The sequence below is a fragment of the Xiphophorus couchianus genome, chromosome 8 (assembly GCF_001444195.1).
Source record: "Xiphophorus couchianus chromosome 8, X_couchianus-1.0, whole genome shotgun sequence".
In the NCBI taxonomy this organism is placed as follows: domain Eukaryota; kingdom Metazoa; phylum Chordata; class Actinopteri; order Cyprinodontiformes; family Poeciliidae; genus Xiphophorus; species Xiphophorus couchianus.
This window is the reverse complement of record NC_040235.1, coordinates 9569353-9589618: the sequence shown is the minus strand read 5'-3', so window position 1 is coordinate 9589618 and position 20266 is coordinate 9569353. Positions and strand designations below refer to the sequence as shown.

Below are 20266 nucleotides of genomic sequence, written 5' to 3'. Positions count from 1 at the left end.
ACTACTTTATACCACTTCTATTTGAAGCATATTTTTATTTGTGCTCTGTAGTACAGTCAGATAATATAATGCTGTATTAAAATGAAAGTTAAATCCATTTGCCTTCAATTCATTTTCTGTTTTCAATTTAGTATCTCCCATTAATTTTACCTGCATGTTTTTGAAGTAAAGACACTAAAGTGGATGAATTAAAATTATGTGTTTTACCTGCATTGTCATTTTTTAAATATATTTTCAACATTTGACCCAGGCAGGCAAATATATATTTATCACTGATTGTTGTGGATTGCAGTAAAATTGTACTGCCATTCTGCAGCTCTGTGGGCAGATCTCAAGAAGAAAGAAGGGCCTCAGGTGTTTGTGGATCCTTCATTTCTTCTGCTTTCATCCGTTTCCCCTCAACACTTCCTTCTTCCTTCACTGCTCCCTTTGTTCTCTTAAACCCATATTTTTTCCAGCAGTACAGTTTCGTTTCCGAATGTTGTTTTGTTTTTTGTGTTGTTTTTTTTTTTTACCTGCCAGCTTATCCTAACCTCTAGTTTTATAAACATGCACCTAAAATTAGACTGACGGTGACGTTATGTTCTCGTAATGCCTCACAGCAACAAACATCAACAAAATATTCAGACAGGATTTGTGATTAGAATTATTTCCATGCAGATCCATGGGTTTTCATATATAAATACAATTTTTCTAAGCTGCAGCATAAAGTGAAAGCTATGGCTCCTTTTTCATTTAACATCTCTATTTGCCAATAAGACTGCAGTTCAGATCTTTGTGGGGGAATGTACTCCCACTTTCTTTTTTCTCATTGCAACTTGCATCTCATAGTTTTGCAAACTTCTTAGTTCCTTTTCACTCTCTTGAGGAATATTAGTAAGTGTTATCCAACAGCCAAAACAACCCGCAGTCTATAATATTGAGTAATAGAGCACCCGCTCCTTCCTAACCCACTCCTTTATATCTATTACTGTTTATTGCACTGCGACACGACAGTCTTACAAGAGAAATCCCAGTGAGTCTTCACTGACTGATAGGCCAGCCTGCAACAACAAACAATGAAAACAAAATGACAAATAAGGAGAAGAAACATCTAGACCACAAATATAAAATTGAAATTAAATGTTACATGGCTGTACCAGCTATGACAAAAACTGCTTTAATATGATTCTGTCAAGTTAAGTCCAAATTTTTGATAGTAAATAAATCATTTCCACAATTTCTTGCATAAACCCATATTTTTTCCATATATATATATATATATATATATATATAATGTATGGGTATACATGTGTGTGTGTGTATATATATCAAACCAAACGTCATGCAAGTTCATAAAGTGAGCAACAAATAAGATTCACATCACAGTTTGGAAAAATGAGAGCTCAAGGCTGATTTTTAATCATAATAATTATTTGCTTTTCTCATTATCCTGACATAACAAAACTTTTTGACATAGTGATAACTAAAACAAGTGTTTAGGGATTTTTTTTTTTTTTTACATGCTCATGCTTCTTTTCTCTAAACACAATAGATTATTAATTTTGCTATCTTGACATAGAAAATTACTTTTATATGCAGACTTCAATCAATGAAATGCTTTTAAAAGTTTTCCTGGAATGATCCCCAGATAAAAGATTTTTCTTCTCCTCTACAGATTAAAGGTATTAGCATGATAACTATGTCATTATGATAACACTAATACTTAAGGAGTAATTAATGACAAATGTCAGCAGTAGTAATGTAACTCTCAGAAGAATATTGCTGAATTAGATACAGATATAGTCACTGACAGAGATTATTCTGCCCTCTCTGAACATTTCTGAACATTATTACATAGCCCTGCGACAGACTGGCGACCTGTCCAGGGTGTACCCCGCCTCTCGCCCGGAACGTAGCTGGAGATAGGCACCAGCAACCCTCCCGACCCCATTAGGGACAAGGGTGAACAGAAAATGGATGGATGGATGGATATTACATAGCCAGCAGTTGTCCAGAGTCTGAAATGAGCTTGATTGGGATTTGAGCCAGACAACAGTGAGAAGGGAGTGTGAAGCAAGTACCACCAGATCATTCTGAAAGGTGAAGACATAAAGAACATTTGACTTGCATGTGATGGGAAGAGCTCTGCTTAGCCATTCTTTATTGCAAGACCAAGAATGTATCATAATTTGTCTGCAGATTTAAAAAAAAAAAAACTCTTGGAAATATGAGAGTATTGGGTGTTTGATTAAAAAAACTTGGTAAAATAAAAAAAAAGTCTTATGTTGGTCTTACATCCAACTATAGTCTACATTACTGTTTCTGGAAACTTGATTTTTGCAGTTCACTTGAAGCAGAAAAAGCTTTTTAATAGAGTTAAACTGAATTTCTTCACTTCTCTTTTTGTGAGCTTTTACATTTTATTTTATTTCTGACTGAGTTAGATCATTTTAGCAAGCTTAGCATACTTTGAAAGTTGTTCTTTATTATCTCAAAATGACAAATATATATTCTATTCATAAAGGGTTATCACAGTAAGTGTTTGACAAAAGCAAAAGTTTTCATTCACAATGACAGAAACCAGAAAGGTTTGACTTTTGAAATTTGGACAAGCTAAAAATGTTACATCACACAGTGTCTATCATGGATCATCACATTATTGATCTAAATTATCCCCATGAATTGTAGCAGTGACACTGAATGATGAAACTTGGAGTAACACAAGAAATATCTGTTTTCCTATCATCATTATCTCATGATCTCAAAGATTCAAAGATTGCAGGCTGAATAAAGCATGCCTTTATCTCAAGAAACTGATAAGGCAAATATTTAATTTTAAGGAAATCACATCAAACCTGATTATTTTAGGCTATTCTTGTCCTTCATAAGAAATGATGAAATAAGACATGTACAAAAAAGGACTTAACTGTGTAGACAAAAATAACAACATTCAAGGTCACTTCTAAAACTCACTTTTTCCCAAAATTGTAAATGAACGTACAATGTATTTTACTGACACAGACTAATGTTAATGATTATTGATCAGGGTCTTAGCAAAAAAGATAAACAAATAATAAACCTTTTTATTCATCTATCAGCATTTAAAATGACATTTACATCATAATGAATACATCTATAATAAACCAAAAAGTACTTTTTTTGTGTGAATGTGTTTCTTGGTCAGAGTTGATATTAACTCTGTATATTCTATGTATATTCTCCCTGTGTTTCTTTCTCATAGCAAGTACTCAGCTCTTTTTGTCTGGCTGCGTCTCTTTGGTGGGTGGAGCCTTTAACCAAGTCATTGCTGCCATTATCTGTATACTCTTTCTGACTTGTTGCAGATATTCTGTATTTAATTGTGTCTCTTTCATATTCCTAGTACACCTTGAATAACATTTTCTGAGTCTTTTTCTTAAATGAAACCAGTGACAGAACCTTTTGTTTCGGTGTTGTTTTGCTTTTCCTCTTTGTCTTTCTCAAAGAAAGTACCTCTGGCTCAACGTCTGTGTGTTTCACTGTGTCACTTTCCTGGATATACACTCTTACTGTTTTTTCCCTCTCAACTTTCAGCCATGCAGTCACAGCAGATTGCCCCTTTTGCCAAACGTTTCTTCTGCCTGTTAAAAAGAAGTAGTTCTTTTCATCTTTTCATGTTCTTTCACAATCAGGGATTGCTGAAACCTCAATGACTCAATAAAATAATTTGAGTTTTCTTGAATAGATAGATTTTTGCAACCTGCTATGAATATAGCAATGAGATCTGATGGAATAATAATTTGACTTAAGTTTGACTACATTCAACTACATCTGAATGATTCTTTTGTTAGATTGGAATAGAATTAACTGGTTTGATTCCATATAACTGGAACAAATTGTTTTGATTGTTTTGTTAAGTGCTTTATGATGACACTTGGCTGCAAAACTGAACGGCATTGGCCAACAATGTAACTTCATATGCACTTGAGTATTGGATCGCAGCTGTGACTGAATTCACAAAGAAAAAAGGGGATTCTCCAAGTTACCACATTTGTCATTCTAAAGCACACTTAAATGAAATGCTTGCATGAATAACATTTTATGCTTAACATTCGGAGTTTGAAATAAAATGGTTTGACCCAAATAACTGAAACGGATCACTTTACGAAGGCTGAATCTTGTCTTTAGGCTTTATATAGAAATCAAGAACATGTAGTTATCATGGTGAAGGTTAGGCTGAGTGTTTGGGGATTGCCTTGTGTGTGAAGGAGTCTGTAAGGAGAACAAATATGTGTGAGTGAGGATCCTCTGACATTTCCAGAAGGATCATCATTTATAAGAAGATTAATACCAGCCACCTGTCCAGCTGCCTTTCCCTTTTCTCCCAAGTTTGTTGCTGTTTGAGAAACACATGGGTGTTTTGTTGTTTTCATGCAACACAGAAGAACCCAAATAGAGCTCTGAAACCATAAACAAGAGAAATTATTGTGACATAATGTGACATTCATAATAATAAACGGAGAGAGCTATTATTTAGCATATTCAGTAGGACAGCAGTTGCAAAAAGATAACCACAGAGACATTTCTTAGGTGTAATTCCACATGCTGTTCCTGAATGCAAAAGATGCAGACTGCTTTTTTCCAATGTAAAGCAATGAAGTGGTTGGTGGGGAGACAGTAATTCAGAAATATGATCTGGGTCTCAGCCATAAAGTGATTTAACATCAGTGTTATGTGCAAAACCATAAATCTGGGACCCAACTGGCTGCAAGTTTAAGATAATTGCAAGGTCCCAGAATAAGTAGCTTTACATTGATTTTTGGTAAAATACTTCTGCAGTTTTCTGGTCCATTGGGACTCTAAGAACAAAGATAATATAAAATAGCTCTGATGCAGGCGTCTAAAAATAGCAGCAATAGGAAAGTAAAACCTTATTGCAATTGAAACAGTGTGTACCTTGATTTTCTTTATGTATGAAGAACACTAGAACAGTGCTTTTCCAACAGAACAAGAGAAACTGTTCGGGTTCAAACTTTGATCTATTTAAAGTAATAGCAGCACCCAATATTTCATTGCCGATCACAAAACAATTTCTGACAATATTGTTTGCTACACAGCTTATTATGGCTGGAAAAAAACATCAAACCTATTGTAGGCTACAGGTTATTTTGCTTTGCTTTTTGAAAAGAAAAAGTGAAATATTTCAACATTGTCCTACATTAAGGCTACCGATCTTATAATCACTAAGACAATAACAAAACATTTTAGACATAAACACTGCAGTATGTAGCATTGATTTTCAATATTTGTTAAAATTGTCAGTTTTCCTGTAACGATACGTTGTTTTTCCACCATTAGAACATTGAACAGTGCACGCACGTGCATGATTGGCAGTGCTAAGATCGTCCTCCTGGCTTTGATTGGTCGTTTCTGACCAGGAGCAATGTATTCATGCAGATAGGAGTAAAATGTCAGGAAAGAGGCAAAGGAGCTCAGATTTTTACTTAGATTATCAATTGACAGAGGTGAGTAATTTTTCTTGGGGCCGTGTCTTGCATGATTTAGATGTGCACTCCTGATACAAAACCTCTGATTCAGATGGTTTAATCATCTCTTCATTCAAATTCTGTAGCAGCCATCAATCACTGATTCATTTAAATTAAAAGTGTTCTCCCAAGAAACCCTTAGGAAGGATAACACTTACTAATAGCATCCACCATCCCTGATTTAAGACACATTCATTTTTCTGCAGATTAGTTTTAAGTAAAGTCCTACATTCTGCCATTACACAGCCATTTCTGGTCAAACCAACAACGCTTAAACTAGCAATTCTCTTGTTTTTGCACAACCACTAATAAACAAATTCACAGACAGTGCTTTTTTGTTTCTCTGTTACTGCAATACTGGTCCAGGTTCCTTCAACAACAGTTTGAAGGATCCTGTTGCATATTGTGTTAGAAATAATGCAATTTGAATCAATAGTTTATTTAAAATATAAGTTTGGGTTCTGCTACCTAATGACAGTGCATTCCTCTTAGTCATTAAATGTTCCCATGCATATTTCATTTACTGTGTTTTTTTTGTTTTGTATTTTTAACTGAAGCTTCTAATACTGATAATAAAGAGACTGATGTGTTTTCCAGGAGTTAATGCAGATTTTAGTGTTGGTGTTAGTTAAGTCAATGTAAAAAAAATGTGTTCTTCAGTGAATTTCTTAAAAAAAATTAATATATCTATTGTGCATTCCTTTTGAAACAATATGTATAGTAAACATAATCTGAAGTACTGTGTATTGCAGTGCATTCTCCAGAAAAAGTTCTACATTCTGTTAATAAAGTTAAATAGCTAACTAATTTTAAGGTGTGCTAATTTCACAGTGGTAATAGTATATAATTTACAATGCACCTCAGGCTGCTTCCCAGTAATTGGCAATGAGTAAATAATTCCATAACAAGTCTTTATACCGGCAAGTTTTTTTTTTTCTTTAACTCTCTCCGTACACATAGTAAATCTATTTGTGCAAAAAAATCTAAAGGCCTTTTCAGATTAAATTTACAGTTTCTGTACTCTTATTTGCTAAATATTTTTTGATTTCTTCCTGAATGAATGACCTCATCCCTGACAAATCTCTCCATGGAAAGCTCTTCCTACCAGTGGATCCCAACCCAATTAGTGTGAAAGCATTGATTTCAGTCTATGACGCAGGCTGTCCCCTGTGCTACCCCATTCCTTCAGGCTATAGATCAATACAAACAATCACTGATTACTTGCATATAATGAGCAAGAATTTACTTGTGGCTTCAAGCAGAAGCCGTTAAACAGTGATATGTAACATCTTCTATATTTCAGTTGGATTTTTTTAATATTATTTTATGAATCCGGTGTCAAGCCCTTCCTAAAGAAAAAGTACAAACATTTTGAACCAGTACAAACATTTTGACAAGCATATTAAAGAAATGCTTGTCTTAGATATCTGTTATTGTGGGTTTTACTGTTGCACAAAGAGTTGATAAAAGAAATTATTCATCTTTTACATTTTAATATTGAAATGAATTCTTATGAATTATGGCTCCACTGCTCACTGGGACCTTCAGTAGTTTGGAAATGAATCTGTAATCAACACCATCGGTACTTGTGCAACAATAATGTTGCTAAGGTCTTGAAAGAACTCATTGGTTTTGACCATCATCAGATATTATGTGACAAGCTCCTTTCTACAAGCTATCAGTTAGGACTTACACAGTTGATATACATTTGCCTGATAGATGTCAGACTGTGCATTTTTGCATTTTTTTCTGTGATTCAATTTTACTACTGATAACTGGAATTGAATTATTTGCATGTGTAGACTAACATCTGGTGAGAATTTAGTCAGAAATGTATCTTATTTTAAAACTGATAATCTTTTCAAGCCTTATTCTACACCATAAATATACACAAAGTTTTACCACATATACCCATATATTAACTAAAAAGTGTTTAGTTAAAATATGACTAATGAGCAGAAACAGAATGTAAAGGGGGAAATATTGTTTTACTGCACTACAAATCCATTTTTATGTGGGTTTACATGTTATAATTTTATTAAAATCGTTTTTATTGTCTGTCATCGCTTTCTTCACATAAGTACTTATTAATATTCACAACTCATTCCACCAAAGTTTTGCCTAAATTGTAAAAGCTGTTGCTGACTTAAACTCTTACGTCTCAAAGTTAAATCCAATTTCTTACTTTTATCCCTGCTTCCAAACTTAAATCATCCTTTTGATCTTTCATTTGAAGATACAAAGAATGGTTTGAATTTTCCAAAATATGACTCTTCTTTAAGAAGTCAACATGCCATTGATTGTTAAAGTTTCTTTTTAACTAAACGGATGCAAGATGTTTTCTTGGGGATTTTATATCCTCTTTAATAAAAAGGATATGCAGCAAACATTTGCCATGACAAAAGCAACACTATTTTATAATAGAAAAAAGGAGCATATCATTTGGAAAAGAGACAGTCTGAAGAGCATTGGACTGAGGAAAAGGGAGACATAATGAGAAAGAGAGATCAAAACTCTTGAGGGATTTGAAAAGAAGAAAGAATAATATCTCTGTGGGAAAGAAATCTGTGCCCAAAAATCACACACAGACAGGAGAAATACATTTATGTGAACAATGAATAATAAAATAAAGTAAACAGATGAAGCGGAAGAAAGGGTTAAATGCACAAGAGCGGGAAAGGAATATGAAATGTGGCAGTGACAGATTTCTGAGAGTCTGGAAGAAAAACCTAGTAGGTGTGAATGGAGCTTCAGTCTGCAGATCAAAGAGCAGATGCCCTCACACACACACACACACACACACACACACACACACACAAAAAAACACTTTTCCTCACAGACCATCTATCTTGAAGGCAAATTAATCATGTAAGCCCCATATGGCCACAGAACCACTCTTTTTTTTAAAGACTTTTTGGAACTAGTGGTCTTTATTGAACATTAAATGGACAGAAAGTAAGATGGAAAGACATTCAACAAAAGGCCTTCGACTGGCAATCAAACCCAAAACAACCATGTCAAGGACTAAAGCCTTTGCACATGGTGTTCTACCAACTGAGCAACCTTGCGCTTCACTTTGTTTTGAGTTTTTTGTAATTCCTAATTTTCTTTTGTAAATTTTAATTATAATTTAACAATGTTTCATTGCTTTAAGCCTTGATTGTAAAGTAGCCCTCATTTGTCAGGATCAGTGGTGGGTAGAGTATCAAACAATTGTACTCAAGTAAGACCAGCACTGCTTCAAAATGTTTACTCAAGCAAAAATAAAAGTTTCCTTCCAAGAAGTGATTCAAGTATGTGTGAAAAAAGGAGTTGGTAAAAAGGTTACTCAAGGACCGAATCAGAACATTGGATTTATGATTTAAAAATCAGTAGGACTAAAAGTATAAATGTGCAAAATTTGGGATTTTAAAAACTAAAATTAAAAAAGGAATACAAATAAATGACATTATTACAAAATAAATTAAGGCACAAGAAACTGTTTTCTATTTTTTTAATAAAAGGCTTACTTTAATACAGCTGGTAATGTAGATATTCATATTATAACAAGATAATATATTTACACTAGCAAAACATTCTGTTTACTGCATCTTTTTCAGCCTCACAAGCAAGTCTAGAGGAATGGATGGATTGATTTGAGCTCTTGGAGTTTTGGAAGGAACAGTCGTAGTTAAATTCTTACAGACAACATAGAAATAAAATGCTGAGAAGAAAGAACTAATGAAAAAAAATCTTTTGAGTTCAGAGTAAAAGTTAATTTAATTTTGCTTTCAGATCAATGACAAATTTTCATCATCTTCCTCCTCTATTAACAACACCCTTGTGGCTTATTAACTTTGAGTACTGCAGCAGTTAAGCTGCAATGTTTCATCAGACCATGGACCTTGGAACACTCTAATTGGTCAGCAAGTGAACCCCTAATAAACTTTTACAGTGATGTAATATTGCATCTCACACATTATTTAGAAATAAAGAATGCCCCATAGGTTAAATGGAACAAGTGGACTTCTCCACTGCCGCTGATAATCAGTTTCAGTCTGCTATACTGGGCAAACTGTCTGGTACGTCACTGCAAAAACACGAAAACATTAAATGGACAGTTTCTAATATAAATATCTTAATACACTTAAAATAAGACAAAACTAATTACAAGTAACTTTTCAGCAAGATATAGGAGCTTGTTTTAAGTCAATAATTCCTTAATATTGATGAAAAAGTATTTGTTCCATCAGCACATTATTTCACTTATAAGATGGGAAAAATTGTTATTCTAAGTGAAATAGTCTGCCTATGGACCAAATGGTTTCATAGAGTTTAAGGAATTATTGACCTGAAACAATCTCCTATAGCTTCCTGAAATGTTACTTGTGAGTTAGTTTTGTCTTATTTAAAGTGCTCTAAGATATTTGCACTAGAAAGTAGACCCAATATTACTTGGTAAGATTTTGTGTTTTTGGAGTGTATTTCTTGCAGCAATGGGTCAATGCATGTGCACACACATCCAAATATTCACTCTTATATGGGTCATGTGAACCTTAAGATTTATATGGAAAACATACATTTTTCACTTGTTTGCAAAAGACACATTATACACTCACATTTAATTTAATAACAGTTGAAGCAGCTGCCAGCTTCCATCTTTTCCCAACAAGGGTAATTCACAGTGGGGTGTGAGCCATTTTAGGTGTGACTATAGCACTATATGTCGAGCTTTATATTTAGGAATCATTCACCCGCTCAAATGTCAGAGGTTCCCTTTTCAACTTTCCCGAAAACTGTTCTGAAAACATTCATTTTTCACAGCTTAATTATTCATGAAACACAAGCCGACAAGCAAAGTTGTTAACTGACAGTTTGAAACAGTTTGAGAAGTGTCGCAGACTTATCAAAGAAATATTCCTCTGAAAGATATACATTATTTCTACAGTTTTCTTCTATTTATAAACTGACAAAGATAATTTTTTATGTTCTTAAAAGCTGATGAGAAAAATATCTTGATTTGTTGTTGCTGTATGATCTGTTTCCTCTTTAGTCTATTTGATTTATTTCAACCTTCATTGGCTGTTATGAGACGCGTGATATAATTCAAAACAATAAATACACAAAAATCTTAACTTTAAAAACACTTGTGTGTGTGTAACATTACAGGCCCTGTGATTCATGGATTATGCTCATTAGCACAAAGATATATTTGTTTGTCTGTGCTTATTATTGTCTCAAAATAATGAGACAGCTGCCTCTAAAACTGAACTGCAGTTAACACCTTTAAGTCCAATGTTAAATTGTTTCTTAAATAAAAGGCCTGCAATGCAATAAAAGTGGATTAGTCCCCACAACTGTCCATGATGCAATGAGAATTCAGAGGCTGAATCATAATCATTAGGGAGCTGGATGAGCAAAACTTTTATGCTAATGTTTTTAGCAAAGTGAGTTGAGGGCAGACAGAGAAATTTTATGTCTTTTAACGGAACGGGGGGAGGAGGAGAGGAAGCGCATGTCTCATGAAGTCATGCCAGTTATAGAGAACTTCATGAATCCCGGAGGACATTGTTCTCAATACTCAACTTTAAAATACACATTTAAACAATTTATCAAGCATCATGCCAAATCTGATTGTAAACTGAGAATCAACTGAAATAAGAGATTAAATAATACAAGATATGTGGCTTGGAATACAATTTTATTATACACAGGACAAGATGAAGCTTTATCCATCTGTGTGTCTACTAATCTATCAGCTATATCTATCTTTTCCATCTTTGAAGTAATAGGTGAGCATATAGGAGCTTACATGGGAGAAAATCCCAAGGGATGGAGGGAGAGGAATCACATGTATTAATGCAAACATGGGAGAAGATGAAAGGAGAGTGATGATGTGGGGGAAGAAGGAGGGAATAAGCAGGTGGTTGCTATCAGTGGATTGAAGAGATGGGCTACAAGCTAAACAGTCTGGATATTTGTCCTTATGCCAGAGCTGAAAATGACAAAATAGAAATCAATACTGTGATCAGTATCAAACGAATGTTTGGTGTTCCACCTCTGCGCCTGTCCTACTCTGTCTCCCCTCTTACCGTGTCAAACCCATAGCTGATTTTGAGGGGTAAAGTCATTGATGGACAACCCAAAACACCTCTCAGAGACAAACCGTATCCATGGTGGATTCTCCACACTCAGAGTCTCAGACTTTGAAGTGTGTTCCAGATTACGCTGTCAGGCCTCAGGACTTTACTGCTGTCAAGTCATTAAGGACATTTTTACTCCATTCTCCATCCTCTGTATGAGTTCGCACATTTGCAGACTGGCTTGATAAACCTGTGGATACATAGAGTGGTTAGCTAACATTTTAATTCCCCTAGAACGTTTTTACTATTTTCTTAGAAAGTAAGACAAACCAAACACAGACGGTTTAAGACTTTTAAAATGTTTAATGTTTTCCATTAATTTAGGCTTTACAAAGTGTATAGTACACACTGCTTCGATATAGCATAAAAGCTTCAGAGGGTATGAAAATTCTTTTCCTTTTCTGACACTGATGAAGCTTCAAAACAGCGTACGCTGTTCCGTTCCTTCTTTTCATACCATCTAAGCTCTCATGAACCCACAATCAGGCGCTACAGCTGTGACATCAGTGAAGTCAATCTGGTTTAGTGATGAGGGCCTGAGGGTGGAGATTAGGCCTCTGACACTTCAGGCTGGTTAATAAAAGCCTGGTACACCAGTCATTACAGCAGGAATGGCTGGTTTCACACTTTTACATCATCAAGACAATAGTCTGCTCTCTTTGCGGCTGTACAGTTTGACCTCTGAAATTTCTCCAGTCTCTGTGTTTCATTATCAGTAGGTATGCATATAAAAGCAGATTTTCTGTGTCCTTTCAAAATTTCTGCCCTTTCATAGTTTTTGTTTTATGATAAAGACAGCAGTTTTACAACAAAATGCTGTTACATGAATGGCAAAATAGTGCATGTTTTCTTATGGAAGTACATTTTTCCCTAGAAGTATTACCTTCTCTATTAGGTTTGCAGAATGAGATTTTTACTGTTGTGTTTTTCTCTGTGTGTTTTGATCTAGCAGGATAATGGAAAACAAAGAGCATATCAACATTTCTGATGGGTATTCATGTCATTCTGTCACAGGAGTTAGACAGAAGCTCAGAACAAGGCTGACAGCATTGAGCTGCACAAAGCACCGTGCTCTTTGTGTCCTTGTCATTCAGGTATTACTCATCTTGCAGAAACCTCTTTAAATATTTACCTTAAGCGGATTTGTCGTCTTAAGAGGAGAGGAAATCACATTGTTGCATTAGGAAACACATTTCAAAATAACAACGTAGGGTAGCATGTTGTTCTGGGGAATGTAACATCTAATATGTTAAGGTAAGGGTACGATTTGAGAACGCCATCAAGAAAGTAATGCACTTCAGTCTAAAGTCATTAAGACACAACAAGCCAAGCTCATGTCTCTTTTGTTATTTAATAGCTGAAGGCTTTGGGGAGTCCAAAACAGGTTGGTTTCATTTTACCATCACCTGTCACTGATAACAGATGGTCACACCTACACTTCCACGCTCTTTCTGTGGATGCTGTATCATTTTATGGCCTAATAAGAATCTTTTTTTATCTTACACTTGGGCTTTTTCAGATGAATGAAAATGTTTTCTTCATCAGAACTAGGAATGGGCACAGCATCAGAATCTCATGGTATAATAACCTTGAGTAAAATCTCATAACAAACATTTAGACATGATTTAATTGCTTTTAAAACAAAAAAGCAATACTACAATAGCATTTAGTATTACACACTTAATGTTGTCTGACACTTATTCACAGTATTTATTTTAATTATTGAGAATGCATCTGAAAGTATCGACAGTCTATTGTTTCATCTGCTTGTGACAATGTCATCTTACAAGCAAATCAATGACATGACAATGTGACCATGTTGATTTACAAATAAATCAAACCAAATGGTACATTCGTCAGAGGTCAATAAGTTGGTGCTAAATGAAAATAGTAAATCAGTTTCAAAGCTCTTTTAAAGAAATGTACACGGTGGAATACTAAAGCAAAAACAATTTTTAATGTTTACCAATTTACCACAAAGCAAAAAATAGAATAAACAACTGTTGAAATTAATAGAGTTTATATAAATATTTAGTAGAATGTTAGTTTTTCTGATACTAGTGTCCTTTATTTGCAGAGGATCAGACAAGAAATGAGTAGGAAGAAAAGGGAGGAAGACATGCAAAAAAGGTTAGTAGGGAATTGAACCCCAAACTGCTGTGTTGAGAATTAACAGCCTCTGAACATAGGGCAGCCATCCTACATCTACAGCACAAACCACCTCAATTCTACTTTTTAGATACATTTTGATGCCGCCCATGGGTACAGGTGGAAAATCAACCACAGCTTCTGCCCTCTCGTGGCCCGCCCACGTTGCTGCCTATATGAGGATGTGAGGAACATGCTGCCAATGGAGACACATCCAACTTGGTTAGAACTGAACCAGGCATTAACTGGTTATTGACACTGGAGAAGGGGCTAATGAGCAGTTTCCAGGAGGTAAGTGATCTCCATACTGACGCTAGGGATCAGGATACAAAAAACTGGAGTCCAGACCTCCAACATCAATGATGAATCCAGTTTCTGTCATAGGTGACAATAGAGGTGAGAGTCAGGACTACAGGAAGCAAAGAACTCAAATAGATTAACACTGAGCAAAATGATCTGGTGATTGTCGACTGTCTTTCAGCTCCTGTTGATGAGCATTAATGAGTCTCATCTGAGAAACCCACATCTGCTGGAGACAAGATGGAAGAAGCACTGAAACAACCTGTACATAGATTTGTGGGTATTACCACCATGGTTTAAAATTGGTTTTTAAACCAAAGTCAATCTCAAGATCCTCACAAATCCACCACATTTACACTGTTGATAGATGGACGTGTTTATGTGTGAAGCAACTTCTCAGTCTCTTATCCGAGGCTTAACAACAAGTAGCCCTTCCAATGTAAACACATTTATGATCTCAGAGGAAATCAATCTTCTTTACACAATACCAGTATTGTGGAGGTGTCGTGTCATCATCTGCTCATTTGGCATGATACTAATTTGACAGCTTTTGTCCTCACCTTCCACGCAACGGAAAAAAAGACCACAGGAAAAACGTATTGTTGTTCACAGAGCTTCCAAAACATAATTTTCTGTCAACTCTAGTAATAAAGGTACACAGTGTGGGCTGGGTACATTTCTCTCCTAATCTACAGTCCACTGCAGAAGCCCATCCATCACTCTCCAACGAAAGAGATGTCCTCCACTCCAGAGACGGCTGCTCAGCCACAGTGCTACAACAACACATGGGCCTCTGCCTCAGTCAGTTTGAGTCCATATAGAAATGGGTTGGATGGCTCAGTTGTTTGTTTATATTGAGACCATGTTGAACATTAACTATGTTAGATTTATTTAATTTTAAGTAGTCAGTGCTGTGTGAGGGAGTTTCTGGATACAGAGTGCCTCACAAACTTGTTCTCACCCTAAAACATTTTTAGATTTTGCTGCAAATTTTAATGTCTATAATTAGTTTTTTTTATATGATCATTCATATTGAATGATTGTAAAACAGGAAGGAAAAGAGCACACAGTTTTGTTCAATGTTTTTTCAAATAGAAATGTGAAAAATGTACACAACCCCCTGACAACTTTAAATACAATCTGACAACTTTAAATACAATCCTGTGCAACAAATTGCTTTCAGAAGTAACCTATTGCATAAATATGATCCGCCGCTGTCAGTGAGATGACTATAGACTATTAGTTGTGCCATGATGCAAAGGTGTGCTGGAAGAAAATTATTTTTGGAAAGAAAAAAAAAAGTCATAATAAATTTCATGTACCATTTGACATCAGCTATGTAAGGGACACAACAAATATTGGGCAGACAATGACTATGAAACCAAACACTGCATATCAGAGGAGTAAAATACTGTAGTTTCCCAGACAGAATGGGAGACTTGACAGGTATGGCTACAATGCTGGTTTAAAGCTAATTTATTGGTTAGAATCAGACAGAAATAAATCTAATTGGGAATCAGTCTCAAGATTTAAAAATTGGTCCTTAATGACACTAAGTATTCTGTCTAATTGAACCTGATCTGTTTTGCAAGTTAAAAATGAGTAAAAATTTCACTACATAAGTCAATAGCTGACAGACTCTCACTTTAAAAGACTTTCAGTTGTAACTGCAGCAAAAGGCGATCCTATAAAGTATTTATTCAGAGGGGCTGAAGACAGGTATTGTAATAAAAGTATTTTCTTTTTGCTACACGAACACTAACATGTCAGTCTATCACATAAAATCAAAAGTAATATGAATAAATCTCTACATTTATTCAGAGTTACAAACGCTTGGTTGAGTGTGATTGTCAGATTAGCATTTGTTGAACTCTTCCTGACAGCTCTGACTGTGTAACCACAGGCAGAGCAGTCGGTGTGCATCCATGTGTGCGAGTCCACCTTGCTCGTATGTTCGACCCACACTGGCTCCGCCATCTGCTACCCGTCCGAGCTCGGACCAACCCAGCAAGACTCCTCACGCACACACAAATCCCAGGGTCCTGGTTGCGGTGGCACAGCCAGGTGGCATCATACCAAGTGACCAACGGTTGATGCCCTCATGCTGCATCCTCTGCTGCACCGTCCACCAACAGGAAGTCCCTCTCCATCATCCTGCATTCTGTTTTGATGTGCACGACGGCCTGATTAGCGATGGGAAATAGTGTCTGTTCGTCTGCCCTCCCGTCTGTTTCTCTGTGCCATTTGGCCTGATTCCCCACTTTGGAGGGGAGAGCATGAGACATGATCCTCACTAAGATCAGCAGTTCATATGTGTGTGTGTGTGGTGTGTTTTTTTTTTTTTTTTAGAAAGCGGCTCTTGAACAACTCCTTGGAGGCGGGTGTCAGATGGCAGGCGTTTGTGTTGGTGCATGGTGGGGGGATGAAGAGATGATGGATAAAGGTTAGAATAGAGGGAAACAGAAGGAGGGAATGTTGGTCTATTCTCTGCTCTTTAGCTTTTGTTCTCAAAAACAGTAACCCCCCCAGGTTCCTGTTGCCAAAAAACCAAGGGTTATCCTTCAGTCAGGATTAAAACAAACCTTGTGAAGAAGAGATCAGTTATGATGTAAAATGTGGCATACGTTTGAGTTTTGTGGCTTCAATTTTGTAAATGTGTTTGAGATTTATATGTACGCTAGCAGGAATATTTTCTGTAGGTTTTCTGCCAGGTTTCTTACATTCAATCCAAATGGTGCCCTAAAAAACCTAATGTGCTTTTAATTCAGGCCAAAACTGTGTTAGGGGAAAAACACGGAGCCTCAATGCCAATAGCCAGGAGGCCATTTCAGCGTCTAATCAGCAAGGACCAATTAAAAACAAGGATTTAAAATAAAAACACATACAAAAAAAATCCTGGCTCCCCACACTGAATCTCTTTTTTTGTCCTACTTAAATATTTAATCTCAATAAAAACAATCTAAGATAGCCTCAGTAAATACAAAATGTAGTTTTCAAATCATGATTTTATTTACTTACAGACAAAAGCTATCCAAACCCACTGAGCCTAGGGTGAAAAAATTTTTACTTCCAAACCTAAACACTTTGACCACCCTTAGCGACAATTTGCTCTCAGGTGTTTGCTTTTGCTGCACTCTTTTCTGTGTGACTGTTTTAGTTTTGCCACATTAGAGAGTTTTCAGACACGAATGGCCTGTTTAAGGTCATGCCACAGCATCTTTATAGGGCTTAAGGCCGACCTTTGACTAGACCACTCCAAAACCTTCATTTTTTTTCATTCTGATCCATTTAGAGATGGACCTGCCACTTTGGATCATTGTTCTGCTGCACAAGGTAATTGTGCTTCAGCTTAAGGCCATGACCTGACAGAGAGCAGAGGTCACGGTTCCATCAATTACAATGAGTTGATCTGAAACAGCAGACAGGCCAGTAATCACACTGCCACCTCCATGTTTGAATGTAGCTGGATGACCTTTTTTGTGGTCAATTTTACGTTAGATTAATAGGACGCACTCCTTCCAAAAACTACCACTTTTGACTCCTCAGTTGGAATAAAATTTTCCTGGAAGGGGATCATTAAGATATTTCTTAAAAAATGTGAAATTGGGAATATGTTTACTCTTTGAGCAGCAGTTATTTTGCTCTCTAATAACTTGAAACTCCTGGGTAGGTTCACCGCTGCTCCATGTTTTCTTCATTTATGAATAATTATTCTAACTATAACCTTAGAAATAGCTTTTGAATGTTCTTAGGACAGATGTAACAAATAAATAATGTGTCCCATCTTGAATACCTTTAAATAAACATGACCTTGAATACCTTTAAATAAACATGATGTGATGTTGTTTGATATCTTTTAGCTTGCTGCATGTTGTCAATCAGTTTGCATTTAACTTATTTCTGGTCGTTATCAAGCCTCCGTGTGGCTACTAAAATTGAACTGAAGTAGTTATTCACCATTAATTCATGATGAAAAAATGGGGACATTACATTTTTCTATATTAGTTTGGATAGCATTTTCCCCCTAAAAATAGTCAAAATTTAAAAATTTGCTGTTATGTTCATCTGATATTTACTTTTGCTTAATCTGATAATGTCAACTGACAAAAAAAAAAAAAACCCAAAGTAGAGCAAATTTTTAAGGGCACTGCAGGGTTATGTTTTATATTTGATTTAATTTAATCAGTCAGAAAAGTGTTTGATGCACAACAAACTTTTATTTTAATTTTTTTTTAAATAACTCAATACTTAAGGACAAACATAGATGAGGAATTCTGAAAGGGAATTAAATATCATTAAATGTTCCAGGAAAAGGAAAAAAAGGTTTTATGGCTTTCTGATTGTTGTGAGCTAGTTGAGTACAGCAGCATCTGCAACCCACATGAAATCTAAAAATACTCCTGCACCATTGACTGCTCTATGCCGTAGCCTCTGCAGGTAAATGAAAAACTGTGTGCACATGGTATATTGGAGTGTGCATGCTAAACTGGAGATGAGGTATGGTCTGTATTCGCTGGGCTGCTCCAGGCTGGTATGCAACCTTCAAGCCTAAATGTGCAGGAATGTTGCAATACATTACCCATATGTGTAAGTAGACTTTTGCACTGCACTCTGAGATTTAAAAAAATATATATACTGGTCCACTAGACTTAGGCAGCTTCTTTCCCTTCATGTCTGTGTTGCTGTTGCATGTTGCTGTAGACTGTAAGTTAATGCCTGGGTTTGTAAATCTGATAATGGCAGCACTCTATTGAAATGACATTCAAAGAGGGCAGGGATAATCTGTCAGTCATGCTACTAACAGATGTGGAACAGATGTAGCCTACACTTAGCTAATATCATTATTGTGATGTTTTACTTTTATGTTTATAATAGCTTGTGATCTGGAATATCAACAAACCAAACAGGCAAGTAGGGGATTTTTTTCATATGGGCTTTCTGCCCAAGACAGCATGGCGGAGGGGGAATGATAACAAAAATTTATGTTAAAAAAATCTATCTATCTATCTATCTATCTATCTATCTATCTATCTATCTATCTATCTATCTATCTATCTATCTATCTATCTATCTATCTATCTATCCATCCATCCATCCATCCATCCATCCATCCATCCCACCCTTCAAAGTGTGCCCCCCTTTTTATTGCCACCCTGGACAGTTGCTCATATAACCCTTATCAAAACTCTCCACTGATCTATCTATCTTAGTCTATTTTTCAGCTTCTGTTAAATTACATAATAAAGAAATTTTTTTTTTGTCCAAACTGCAATTTCTTTGGGAGATGGAGATTAAGGCTCCCACCCCAATGGCAGACCCACAACTACATTTATGCATGAGGAAAAACTCAAATTTTCAGTGTTGCAATTGGTATTTAGCCGAAAAAGGTATGACCCGTTTTATCCTGGAAGTTTGAGAGATTCACACACCGAGTGGCCATCCCATCCCCGCATCGCTGAAGCACAGGTGCGGGGCAGTCACCTACAGCTCGCGCCGCTCCGCCAATTACAAGCAGCGAGCGCGGCCACGTGAACAAATCCCGTCGTCTAAATTGAGCGGAGAGCAGCAGCTCGGAGTGAGCGGCATCCCTGGAAGCAACACAGAGTGGGAAGTGATATCAGCAGGCTGATCGGGAGCAGCAGTGCGCAGGTAAATTGCTTTCTTCCTCTCCATCTCTCCCTGGGTTTGTCCTCTGAAGCTGTATTATAAAGAGCCGTTCGGCGGCGGGATCTGGGACAGGATATGTCCAGTGCAGGATTGAATTTGTTACCGCTTGTAGATGGGTGATTCTCTCCTCCGATCCGCGGACAGGACAAACAGCATCATCGGCTGGCTGCTGGATCTGCACTGAAACTGCCCCCCCTTCCTGCTCCACACCATGCACTACCTCCCTCCCCCTTGTGTCTTTGCAGGCACATGGCTATTGATAGTTGACAGAAGCCTCCTAATCCCTGGCTGATCTAAGCTGACCCGTCGCAGGCATTTTCGACAGCAGGAATGTTGACTGAACTTAATTTGGTCCCGAGGTTTGTTCTAATTGGTGACGCCCTCTTTAGATCGATGCCGAGCACCGGAGGGGATTATTTTATGCTGCATGCAGCCAGGCAGGCAAGCAGAGGCAAGCTTTTATTGCTGAATTATTTATAACACTGTCTGGGAGAGCGTAATGATTCTGCTCGATAAAGAGGG

At 36.5% G+C, this 20266-nt stretch overlaps 1 protein-coding gene across 2 annotated transcripts in view; it reads left to right on the top strand.

The window, feature by feature from the left end:
• Nucleotides 1-19632: 19632 nt before the first annotated feature.
• Nucleotides 19633-20266, top strand: part of strbp (spermatid perinuclear RNA binding protein) — a 100946-nt gene continuing 100312 nt past the window's right edge. The window contains exon 1 of one of the 2 annotated variants that reach the window (XM_028025033.1): nucleotides 19633-19726. The gene's annotated coding sequence lies outside the window, so the exon portion shown is untranslated. The remainder of the gene's footprint in view (nucleotides 19727-20266) is intronic. The other variant, XM_028025037.1, reaches the window with a different exon arrangement.